At 37.0% G+C, this 12729-nt stretch overlaps 1 protein-coding gene across 1 annotated transcript in view; it reads right to left on the bottom strand.

Annotated features, from left to right (window-relative positions):
- The window catches only part of LOC119792333 (semaphorin-5B-like), a 34625-nt gene extending 28839 nt beyond the window's left edge, over nt 1–5786 (bottom strand). Inside the window, exon 1 of the mRNA XM_038298930.1 lies at nt 5632–5786. The gene's annotated coding sequence lies outside the window, so the exon portion shown is untranslated. The remainder of the gene's footprint in view (nt 1–5631) is intronic.
- Between the last annotated feature and the right edge of the window lie 6943 nt (nt 5787–12729).

Raw genomic sequence — 12729 nt, forward strand, 5'->3', positions numbered from 1 at the left:
CTTATTAAAAAAATATGCAAATGTGATTTTGCAGTACCTTTCTGCAGTAGCAGATTTCATCTCTGATTTTTTGAATAGAATTCAACTTTATTGTCATTACAGTGTCACAAGTACAAAGCAACAAAATTCACTCTCTGCATTAAACCCATCCCTTGGGGAGCAGTGGGCTTGCATTGTGCGGCGCCCGGGGAGCAGTGTGGGGTTAAGGGTCTTTGCTTAGGGACCCAGAGTGGCAGTCTGTGGGAGTGGGGCTTTAACTCAGAACCTCTGGATTTCAAGCTCTATGCCCTAACCACTAGGCCACCACCCCCCCTAACATTACTTCTTTCTGCAGAAAGTTCCCCTGGTCAAGTTATTGTTTAGCTCTGCCCCTTTCTAGACAAAGCAATGCCTACCTTGTTAGATAAAAGTAAAAATAAAATGTATGCAAATGTGTCTTAATTTGCAAATGAATGCATTTTAAGATTTGTTTCTTGTTGTCAACTGACACATAAATGTGACATCAGATGTTTTATCTGTCAAAAAACATGTTTAAAGGTTACTAAAACAAGTGTAAAAGTTAAAACTTTTAAAAACTATGAGTACGAATAACTAATTTACAAGTACAAACTACAACTCCTGATATAGCTGTTATACCCCTCATCAGTTGGTGGCGGTAATGTACCGTACCAGAAGGTTGTTTGCCAATCACTAAAGGGAGTGGGAGGCCCCTCCCACTGACTGCCAGGCTGCCACTCTAGGTCTCTGAGCAAGACCCTTAACCCATGATTGCTACGGGCACAAGGGAATGGGGTAAATGCAGAGAGTTAATTTCTCCATTGTAATTGATCAATGAAGTTCATTTTTTTTATTTTACAATTAAACAAGAAGAAGCAGAAGATAACAGAACTACCCATCTCTACCCATCCATACCATCACCTCATGTGAGCATGCGCAACCAGATGTACATCCGGGTCAACCTTGATTTCAAATTTTAAAAAAAGACCTAAATTATCTTTTTCCCTCCCTCAAAGTAGTAAGCTTAATAAACTATAATGTGTTAAAGGTTAATTATGTATTTTCTCAGAAAATAAATGTTTTAAAATCCTTTCTGTTTTATCACTTGTGTAATGACAGATGGTTCCGTTTTCATCTTTTTCTTCTTCTTTAAAGGCAGCATGAAAACATCTTTCAGGTGCATTACCACTATCAACTGGTAAGGAGTGTAACAGCTTCATCAGGCGCTATCGATTCATTCTTGTAGATTTTTGATTTGTAGTTTTATTGTTGCGATGCTGTCATTTGTAATGGAAACATTTAATGTCACATGTGTGTATAAATTGACAAAAAGAAACAAAAGCCTCGATTATATTCATGTTCATTGACATATTTTAAGAAATCTAGACACCTAGACATACGTTTCTATTGATAGTGATCTTACCTTACACATATTTGCCCGTTATCTCTGTGTTCATTCAGTTTCTCCTAAAGTACTTCTCATCCAATGTTTTAGTATTTCTTTTCATGCATCTCCTTCTTTTCCTCTGGTTGAAGCAGGTGACTGGTGATATCTGTCTGGTTCTTCTTTTGATTTCCTCTCCACTATTGCCAAGTTCTTTCTCAGAATAAGAAACTGCAGCAAAGTCATTGACTTAAAGCAATACACTGGGTTTCCTTAGATAACTCTTACCAGGTTGGCTTTTTAAATTATCAGTAATTTGTTTTGATATAAACTTTATGAAATCAAATCTTACAACGTGATTGAATTAGACTGGAGTGAATGGGACTGATTTGAAATGAATATGATTCAAATTCGATTTAATATAGATTGACATGCATTGGACCAATTTGTCTTGTACATAGAGACAGTTTTTTTTTTTTATATATTGAGGATCTACAAATACATTGAAGTAAATTTCTGTTGACCAAGAGAGATAATCTATAAATTACTAACAGAGTAAAAAATTGCTTTTTTTTTTTAAAGCAGGAGACATGAATAGAACAGTATTACCAGGTGGAGATAAACAAACATAATCTGACCCATAGATGTCTAATTTGTAAACACTACTCCTTCACATCCTCAACCTTTTTCACCAGACAAAGAGCAGGGATCAACAACATGCAGGAGCAGCAAAAAAAAAAAGACAGACTAATCCATTTAAAGGAAAGCCTCACATGACCAGTGTTTCCGTCACATGTTGGTACATGACAACCTAGCAAACCTTAGTCATTTAGGAGGACCTGAAAAAAGCCAACAAGTAGAGAGCTCCAAGAAGGACTAGTCCTACTTAGTTTGCACTGCACCCAAATACCAAATAACATGTGTACCGGTATATATATATATATATATATATATATATATATATATATATATATATATATATATATATATATATATATATATATATATATATATATATGTTGACAGAAATTTCACAACATGCACTGGTAACATCTCAAGTATGTAATAATAACAAAAGAATAAAAATGAACTGAAAATGTAATGAATACATAGTATAAGAAGCAGTTGGTAACTTAAGGCATCTCCTGTATGTAGAAACTGGTGATTTGAATTGTCTGGGTGTTTTTTTAACCAATTCCTACCTTAAAGCTTCAGATGTTTTAATAGAGTCTTAATCAGGTGACTGGCAGGATCTATGTATCAGCATTATTTTCTTTCTCTAAAACAAATTCTTTTGGTTTTGTTTGAAATTGTCTGAAAAATCTCTCCTACTTTTATATCAATGTTCTCCTAAAAATCGTCTCAGGAAATTTCTCCTTTTATTTTCCTTTTTTTCCCCTCCTCTTCTATATTTATAGACTCAGTCCTACCAGTGCCTTGCGCTTAAGGATGAACTCACTTCATCTAAAACCTCACAATTGGTTTGACGTTTTCAGACATTCTACAAACAGAATGTGGGAAAAGACATTCTCAGAATTAAATGTTGGTGTCATGACTAGATGATGTTTTCTAACTGTCCTTTACAATAGCCTAAGCAAATTAATGCTTTCGCCAAAAAACCCCCAAAAAAAACAATGATGTCACACTGGGTGATATGCTCTCAACTGACAGGAGTTAGGAGGTGCTGTTATGGTTTTGATCTACGAATTTTTCTGTTATCCCAAATAATCTGAAGATCCTTAGCATTGATCTGCTCAGTGGGATCTTTGAGTGGCCTAAAATCTGATGAGGCATTAAGGCTTGAACATATGGGGCAGCAGTTGCAGGACGTGCTCATCAACAGGATTCTGTTCGTCATTGATATACGCTTAAGGGCTGGTTATACTCCTGCAGCAGTGTGTCGCAGTGAGCTTGACGCAAATATTTTTGATTTATGCTCAATATTGAAGCGTGGTCTGTGCTATACACTGTGGGTCTAGATACGGCCGAGGCGGATAGGAAGTGGGGGTGAGTTTAGTCTGACAACGGAGGGAAATGAAGGCGAAAAAAAGCAGGGATCCAAGTGGAGAAAGGGTCCCAGCGTTCTCGCGCATCTCCATCTTCTAGCTAGTCCAACTTCACAAGTTGTTTTCCGCATTTTCGGTCATATAAACAAAACAAGCCGGCCTCCTGTCTGCGGCACTGTCTGCGGGCAGTTAGAATTTTGGCGGAGGACGGCTTTTTGTTCATTGCGACACCTACGCAGATGACCTAAATCAGCCTTTACTTGACGAAGATTTGTGAGAATCTTCATCGCTTTATCTGCCATGTTGGCTAGCCGATCTCTAGTGATGTCACACTTCTGGTTTTAGTATGGGCAAAAAAACAAAACTGGCAAAATAGTGTTTTTCTTTTAAAGAAGTGCTTTAGTAATTCACTGAATGACAGGACAGCCCTTTCAATTAGACGTTTCAGCCAATCTTTAAATTTAAATTTGTGTTTTCTTCAGGAGTGGAGTGTTGCGGCATGAGCTTTCAGGGAAATTAGAACGACTGTGAACAACATATTTTCCTGTTTTAAAATAGCTCTATTTTGTAATCCCAAAGCTTCTCTATAATCCTCATGTGTGCTTCCTCTCTTCTGATTACTTTGTTTGAATGTTCTGTCAGAAATCTTCCAAATAGCACCAGATCACCACTGGTTTGTGGTCATTTAAAGGGTTGGAGACCTGTTTATGACTGATACCATTAGTGCTTTGGAAAAAGAAGGTAGCAAATGTCTATGGAAGCTCTTTGCTTTAACCCATCTGGTCATGTTCCTGTATGAGCCACTGGTAATGAGAAACATTTTTATAGACCACAAGTTTAGAATAGACCAGTTGCTAATTAATTATACTAATGGTGGGTTGCTTCCTGGGATTTTGTATCTTTTATAAGCTCTTTTCTTTTTGTTCATTCACTGTTTCTTTCCACTTTACTTCACAACACTGAATTTATTAACTAATTTATTCCTCCTTGTATGTATTTAATTGAGGTGGGAAATTATATTTGGAGTCCTTAGCCTAATTAGAGTACATTTACGGTACCAAGAAATCATTGACATGTTCATTGACATGCATGGTATATTTAGCAGGTTTGCCCTGGTCAGTGGAATTTTTTTTTTTCTTATTAAACATTATTTGTACATTTATAGTTCCCCAGACCCCTTTAGTTAAAATTCATAGTGTTTTGCACAAGAGAGACTACTAAAACACTGTAATTGGCAAATGCTTAAGCAAAAGCTTGGCTTGAAAACCCTACTTTTATTATTATATTAATTTAACAGTGGAAATATAGAGAAATTACTTACTCTCTGCTCTTCATTATCATTTAAAACATACATATGGAGCATGTAATTACACTGGCAGTTTTAAGTTTCATCATTAGTTAATACAAAATAAATATGTAAATATGTATTTCCTCCCTTGCTTCTTCTATTTTACTTTTTTGCTAAAACTTAGTGTTCTAAATTAAAAGAGATTTTGAAGTAATACCAAATTTGTTCTGATTAATATTCAAATTTCAAATTGTTCCTTTATTTAAAGAAATCAAACGATCCAAACAACCTAGGAGTATGTGTGACTGGCTATTGCTTAAACTGAACAACAACAACTGCCAAAAAGAATTAGCAATAATTAGCTATAGCCTTTTAAATCCCTGTGGTGAAATTTTGTAACACTCTTGTTTGTTAGAATAATCAGCCAGTGGCTTGTTTACAGTCACTCTATAAGCTTTAAGTCGGACCGTGCTTTGACTAGGCCACTTTAAAGCCTTACTTTTTTTAGCCATTTAGAAATTCAATAGTTTTTCTTGTGCAGATCTTTTGTATAAAAGAGGCAATTATTATTTGACGTAGGGACAGTTTGGTCAAAATTGCTTTTTCCCCTTATTAACAGAATCAAATCATCATTGTTCACTTACTGTAACGTGCAGCTAGTGGCAAACTTAGGTATAGCTTCATATTAAAAATCAGGCACCATTTCATTAACCAGATGCTGTTGATTTGAGATAAAACTCCCTTCAGTCTTATCTTTCTCTCATCCAACTTTGGCCCAAACTGAACAGAAACATCTACCATGCATCACCTGATGTGCTAAACAAATGGGTAGAAGCTCAGGGTGATGATAAGCTGAAGTTTGCAGAAAAAAAAGCAGGAGATTCACCCACAAAGACAGAAAACAGACCACATGCAAACACCCTGCAAATTTATGATGGTTAAAAAAAATCCCTTACTTTCTCATCATCACCTCCAGAGTGTGAAGACCAAAACGAGCGGAGCAGGTCCCTGTGCCTCACATGGCTGGAGAGAAAGAGAGAGGTATGAAGACCACGAGGGGAGACTTGGTACACATCGACACTCAGCCGCACGCTGTGAGGGAGCGGGGAGGTGGAGGGAGGTAACAGGGTGTGTGTGTGTGTGTCTGAGGGGCCGATTGAATAGAGAGGGTTGGTCATTTCTGTTTGTGCTCAGCAAACTGTAAAGCCCCTCCAAAAACTCCAAGTTAAGACTTAGTTCAAGGTTTTGTTTTAAAACAGAGCCAGAAATAAGCTGAAACTTGATTTTTATTTAATTTGTTACTTTGACTAAAAGATCTTTGTTGTGTTATTTTCCTATAATTGCCATCATAATCTACATAAAGGATGAAAGAGACTGATTATTTCTGATTTCATCAATTCATCAGCTGGTTTATGAATTGACAGAACTTCAATCACTGCAGCCGCTGCCTCCTGCTGCTGTAAGGTGTTTTTGCTTCAGGCTTTAGTTTTAGACCAAATCAATATTTGTAACATCTGGCTTACTTTGAATGGGTCTTCATATCGTTGCTCTAAATTCAACATTTTGTACCTTAGATGTTGTATTGCTGGTTTAGTTTCTTTTCCTTTTCAGTGGCAGCTCAAATATGACCTTTCACCTCTACTCTACGTTTCAATGCCTCACTTCGTAATATCCGTTTTGATATAATCATGATCAACAGATATTATCTTACCCTTACCCAAAATTATTAGATGGATCTGTCAGCGTTTAACATAATTTGGACATTTGTATGTCAACTTCTCATTACAGAGAATATTCAGCCATCAGCTCAGGACTTTAAGCTCAGGAACACCTGTTATGTAGTAGCAGTCGGATCCAATTCACAGGAGTGTGTATCCCTTCTGGAAACTCACCAATGTGGCTAAAATTGAATCAGTTCAACAAAGAAGAGTGGATCCAAAATGCCTCTTTTGAGATTCGAGAGAATTCTCGCTAGTTATCGTAAATTGACGGCAGGCGCTGCTGGGAAGGGTGGCACAAACACCTAAAATAAGTGGGGATTTTTTTCCTGAATCGAGGAGGAAAGTGAATCATGTTGCTAATGAAACAAGATAATTGACATTTAAAATAAGAAAAAACAATTGCATTGTCTTATTTCAAGAGCAAATTGTCTAATTATCTTATATAGAACAAATACTAATTCCATTGGCAAACATAATTTATCTACTCAAATTAAGGGTAGATACATTTAATTTAAGAAAAGTTTAATTTTCTTACTTTACTGGTGTAAATCTATTTCTAGATCGTTTTCCAAGTGCAAACGGTTAGCCAGTTATCAAAAATAAAAGTATAAAATAAAAAACTATTTATCAGCATTATTTGTTGGTAGAACCAAGTACTAGTTATTGAGATAAGGATAGAAATTATATTTAACATGGTTAAATTTGAGATAGTCCAAGCCATGTGAATACTTTTACAAGGCATTGTATGTTAGATTAGCATCTTTTTTTGTTGACGTATATCTCATACTGTCACTGTCAAAAAAAATAAGCAGAAAATACGACACTATGAGAGGTGAGGTGTAAATCTATTTCTAGATTGTTTTCCCAGTGCAAACGGTTACCCAGTTATAAAAAAAATAAAAGTAAAAAATACAAAATAAAAAAACTATTTGTCACCATTAATTGTTGGTAGAACCAAGTATTAGTTATTGAGATTAGGATACAAATTATATTCAAAATGGTTAAATTTGTGACAAGGCACTGTATGTTAGAGTAGCATCTTTTTTTGTTGACGTATATCTCAACCTGTCACTGTCAACAACAAAAAAAAGCCGAAAATACGACACTATGAGACACCAGTCAGGCCTAGCTGCAAAATTGGCTGTCAATCTGATAAGGGGGCAGTGGTGACCTACCATTCAGAAAATTAATGACAGCAATAAATCATGTGGCGGCCTCATTTGGCCCGACGTGTGCCCAGCCAAGCATGAGAGACAAATAACACTTCCCCAGCCTCATCCTCTGCTTTCACAGGGTGGGACATCCATCTCTCTCAGTCTCGGGCTCACCACAGCAGAGTCACCCACCCCCACCCCGTTCCTGTGCAAACTACAGGATGACCTCCTCTGCCGTGTTTTCACAGCGCCCCTGTCACCATGCACGCTGAAACATTACAAGCACAGGGAGAGCTGGGCTAAAGTTAAACGTAGACCAAAGCTTCATAGAGATCGATGTGTTTAAAAAAAAAGGCAAACATCTGTCTCTTTAGCAATCAAAAGTCATTGGTCTACATATATTATGACAAATATGTAGATAAATATGTATTAGAAAGAAGATAAAATGTAAATGCTGGTTTCAAATGTTTGCAGATTGCTCATTAGTTTATAGAAGCATCTTTTAGTTAAATTTCAGCATATACGCTTCTATTATATCAATCTGACCAAATTTTTCTGGATAAAATTTGATTTTGAACTTGATTTTCACTGTAAAATAGTTTTCAACCATACTTCCCTTCTCTTTGTTCATAGTAGTTTAGTTTCACTAGTTTTAGTTAAGAATTTTAAGCTGAAATATGTTTGACTTGGAGCTGAATGTTTTTTGTTAATAAACTCTTATATTTTGGACATAAGTTGTAGTTTATTCCATATATGTGCAGAATTTACTGTTTGACCATGATTTTATTATTGAACACCCCAACCGGGGGGTGGGGGCAATAAACATCTTTGTCATGATTTTATCAAGGTCTGACCCCAAGATGCAGAAGACCAAACAGCGAGACCAGGGAAAAGTTTAAACAGGTTAATTTTAGGAGTAATGTGATGAATCCAGTGCTGCTCTGAGCACTGCTCAACAGGGACTGAAAGGTGAGGGGAAGACACTGCGGTTAGTTCAGGCTCAGTGGGAAATTTGAATCTTAGGTTTAGAATTTGAGGAAAAGGTTGCAGACTCACTTCTCCAGGGAAAGATGTCCTTTATGGAATCCAGACTGAGAGGACTGTACCAGAGATTGTTGTTTGGTGATGGGTGGATTGGGTTACTCAGACTGCGGTTGTTCCTTGGTGAATGGAGAAGCTTACTGCCACTCAGATTTCCTGCAGTACTTGAACAGAATGAGGTGCAGATGAAACCTTTGCTTGATGCGAAGCTCAAACGACCTCTTGGGGAAAGTGGATCCAAACTTCCTGTTTGGAACCCCAGCTCAGTTAGAAGCTCAGTTGAACCTTCCAGAGAGAGAAGGACCGAACAGATCCAGTTTGCAGCATGACTTCCTGCTGAGAGGCAAAGACAAAAACAAAGTTAAGACTCAGGTTGACAAAACTCAGCTTGACTAGAGAATCCAAAAACTGGCAAACAAAAAAACTCAGGTTAGACTCTGCTAAACTAAGCTAGAGTGCCCAGTATTGGCAAACACTCTGGTGTCGAGGGTAGTGGCAGTCAGCAGCTTAACAACACTCCACAGGTAATGAGGCGATGAGCTGCAGGTGTGCAGGGAGACCCAATGAGGACAGGGCACCACCTGGTGGAGGAGGAAAGGAAACACAAAAACAGACCACAGAAACAGGATTCCTGACAATCTTAAGTATCAGAAATATAAACTCCTTGCTTACAGGGAATTAAATATAACAGTTATTCACAACATAAATATTGAATATGAATCCACAACACACCTTACATTTACTTCCATTCATTTTCTATGGCCTGACATTAAAACTAATTCACACCTTAGTCCTAAATTTAACAGCTAGTCACCCCAAAGAACAGTGCAGACTAAAAAAAGTTCCCGCTTAAAACTAAAAATCCCCTCATTACATATAAAATATGAAAACTGTCCCTTAACCCCACACCTGCACACCTACAGGCAACATAAAGATGGATCAGTCAACCTTCAGCTTTCTGATTGTAGTCATAGGCAACCAGTCCAGCTAAATAAAAACATACAAAAATCTACTTAAGATAATTTGTTTAATTTTTGGCGAAAAAAACATTTCAATTTTTTTAAAGAGCGCAAATATTTACAGTTTTTTCCCCCCAAAATATATTTTTTTTCATGTTACTATTTGTGGAAAATTAATTGGGAACATTATTTTTAACTTAATGGTGGAAAAAAAACAAAAAAAACCCTGGTACCTTTAGTGGTATTCTCCAGCACAAATTCAGAGCAGTTCTTGAATGAAAAAATCTTGTGGTATTTTTCATTATATCCTTAGTTAGAAAAAAAAAAAAATGCTTAATTTAGATTTTTAGCCAAAGTTAATAAGAGCCACGAGGAAGGTCTAAGGAACAACATGCGGCTGCAGAGCCGCTGCAGACCCCTGTTCTAAACCATGACCTTTCAGAAAACACAGCCCTGAACATGGAAGCCATAATGGTTCCTGAACTGTTAAAACATTTTTAAAAAATAATCTAATAATCACAAATTAAAAGTGGTACTTTGTGATTAAGACAATTCATTAAAATATACTTTATTTTAAAACTTTTTACACATCTTTACCATGCATGTCAACAAGTGTGAAATACTCTTTACTCTAAATCTAATCATGAATCCTTCCTTAAAGGAAATTTTTCTTTAACTCAACAATATTGCTAATTAACCTCATTAAATAGTAAAATCCATGCAATCTGAAGCAGCCCTCATTAATCTGTGAGCAACCTCACTGGAGGCATGAAGTGTTACCCCTCCCCAAACCAGCCCCCTCATCTCACTTCCTTCAATGGACGCCTTGTGCTGCACATAGAAGTCCACTGTGTGGCTGGTCTGTGTGTCACAGAGAAATATTGACTTTTAATACTTCAAACATGCAGCTCGTTTCGTTTTAAATACTGGCTGTGTTGATCTTTGAAACCCTGACGGCCACTGAGGTCCACCTTTCCCCTGGAGCTGTGAAAACCAGTTTGTAAAAGTCACATTCAGGTGTTTCCCACCAGTACGAACACACTTACCGTAAATTATAAGCTATCTAAGACAATGTAGATCGGGTTCATATTAGATGCTGGTATGCCAAAGCTGTTCTGCTTTGCATGCATAAAAAAAATAAAATATATGCTCTGCATCAACCAGTATGTCCTATTTATGTCTTTTAGTTTAGAAATATAAATAAAGAACTACCCGGTAACTGTGTTTTTAGAGCAGGTAGTCGGAGCTATTTTTGACTCAGGCTGGAATCTCATGCTCTTCCACTCACTGCACATTAACCCTTAAAAGGTTTCTGCCTCCCAGATGTTTCAGAGGCCATAAAACATCTCTACTTCACATCACTGGACCCATTGAAAGTGGATGCAAGTGAAGTATGAGATCTTGTGACCTTGCATCGGCATTTAAAAATAAAACCAATGACGGCATGTACACAAACCCAAATAATTTAAACATTTAGACCAAGATAAATCTATTAACTTGGGGTCGTTCTTCTTACCTGATTGGTTTGAATAGAGCCTCAATGGAGGGGTTTTGAGTTTGATTAGGTTCCTTAATCTCCACTCATGTTAACGGTAGAGTCAACTTTAATGCCTCTCTAAAATCAAATGTGCTTCTCATTATTATAGTGCAAAATCAACTTTTTTAAAACTTTAATTGTGTTATAGTGGGCATGCTTGGCTGGCACAGGGGTTAGCTCACACGACCCATGTATGGAGGCCTTAGTCTTCGACACAGGCGACCCAGGTTTGAATCCGGTCTGTAGTTCTTTCCTGCATGTTTCTCCCCCTCTCTCATACCCCCTTTCCTGTCAGCCTACTGTCCATAAAAATTAGCCACTAGTGCTTTAAAACTCAAAAAAAAAAAAAAAAAATGTTATACTGCTAGCTCTTCATCAAAATCTTAGTTATGTTGATTTATGCAAATTCCAGCTCAAACTTTAGACTTTAACAAAACGCTTTCTTTTTTTACCAAATCAAAACTATATATTCAGTAATTTATATAAAATAAGTGCCAGCTAAAAATCACTTAAATGTTTGTTAAATTGTAGAGCTCCAACATCTGACACAGTATGTAAAATTTTGTTAAAACCCCACAACTGCATAAAATCCACCATGTTCTGTGTGGCTCTGTGGAAATGAAACTCCGGCCTTGTTCTGGCTTTAACGTTGCACTTCCACAGAGCCAAAGCATCAAGGTGAGGTTCTTAATGCAGTCTGTCTTTGCGGAACAAGTAAATTTCCATCTTAGCTTCGCTGATTAGAAAATTTAAAAGTCAGGCTTTTGGTTTGTTTCTTTTGTTTTGGCAAACTTCTCCTATAAATGCAATATTTGGGGAAAAAAACATCCCAAAAGGACTAAAAACACTTATCAAAAGGCTAAAAATTGTCTTTAGTCTTGTGCGTTCCATATAAATGTGTCATTTAAGACAGATTCCAGAAAGGACACCTATTTAAAAGACCCTGATTAATAATGGATAAAACGAGTTTGTGGTGATCCTCCATTGGAGATCACCTCTTCGTTTTTTAATTAGAGGCTTGTATAAAGACCTCCACTGGGCTCTTTTTGCACAAAATTTGCACGGGGCAGGAACCTCTCTTCTTTCTTGCCAATGTCCATGTTGTCAAAATCTATTTGTCGGCTCAGACTATGTGGTATGATGCAATGACATGAAATGGGCTGCACCCATACTTGGAGATGCAACTTCGCTTTGAAGGCAAGTTTTTTATTCTTCTTTTATGGAAGAAAACAACTATATTTCAGGTTGGAGAAGAGTTATTAGCCCCATTTACACTACCTTTTTGAAACCATACCGTGAACAGAACCAGACTTCATGGTTCTGTTCAAGGCCATCACACTACCACTGCCGTGTTGGAAAATGATAACATGAAACACACCGTCCAAAAAAAAGCACTTCTGTCTCTTCAACCTACAGACTTAAAGTAAAAATTAATGGGGACTATCAAAAGATTGATTTGGTAAATGCAAGACATGCCAATGTTGTTTCTGATTTAAGATGGTTTCAACTTAGATCTCTCCTAATGTGGCTCTTATTGCTAAATCCCTCCCCTCAACTAAACCAAGTCTGTTTTAGATTTCATTCTGGATTCTTTTGTGACCCCGTAGGTGAGACATTATTCCCCTCTCTCAGTAATTTTTGA

This window comes from Cyprinodon tularosa, unplaced genomic scaffold, assembly GCF_016077235.1.
Source record: "Cyprinodon tularosa strain WSP-4 unplaced genomic scaffold, ASM1607723v1 ctg417, whole genome shotgun sequence".
Classification (NCBI taxonomy): Eukaryota; Metazoa; Chordata; class Actinopteri; order Cyprinodontiformes; family Cyprinodontidae; genus Cyprinodon; species Cyprinodon tularosa.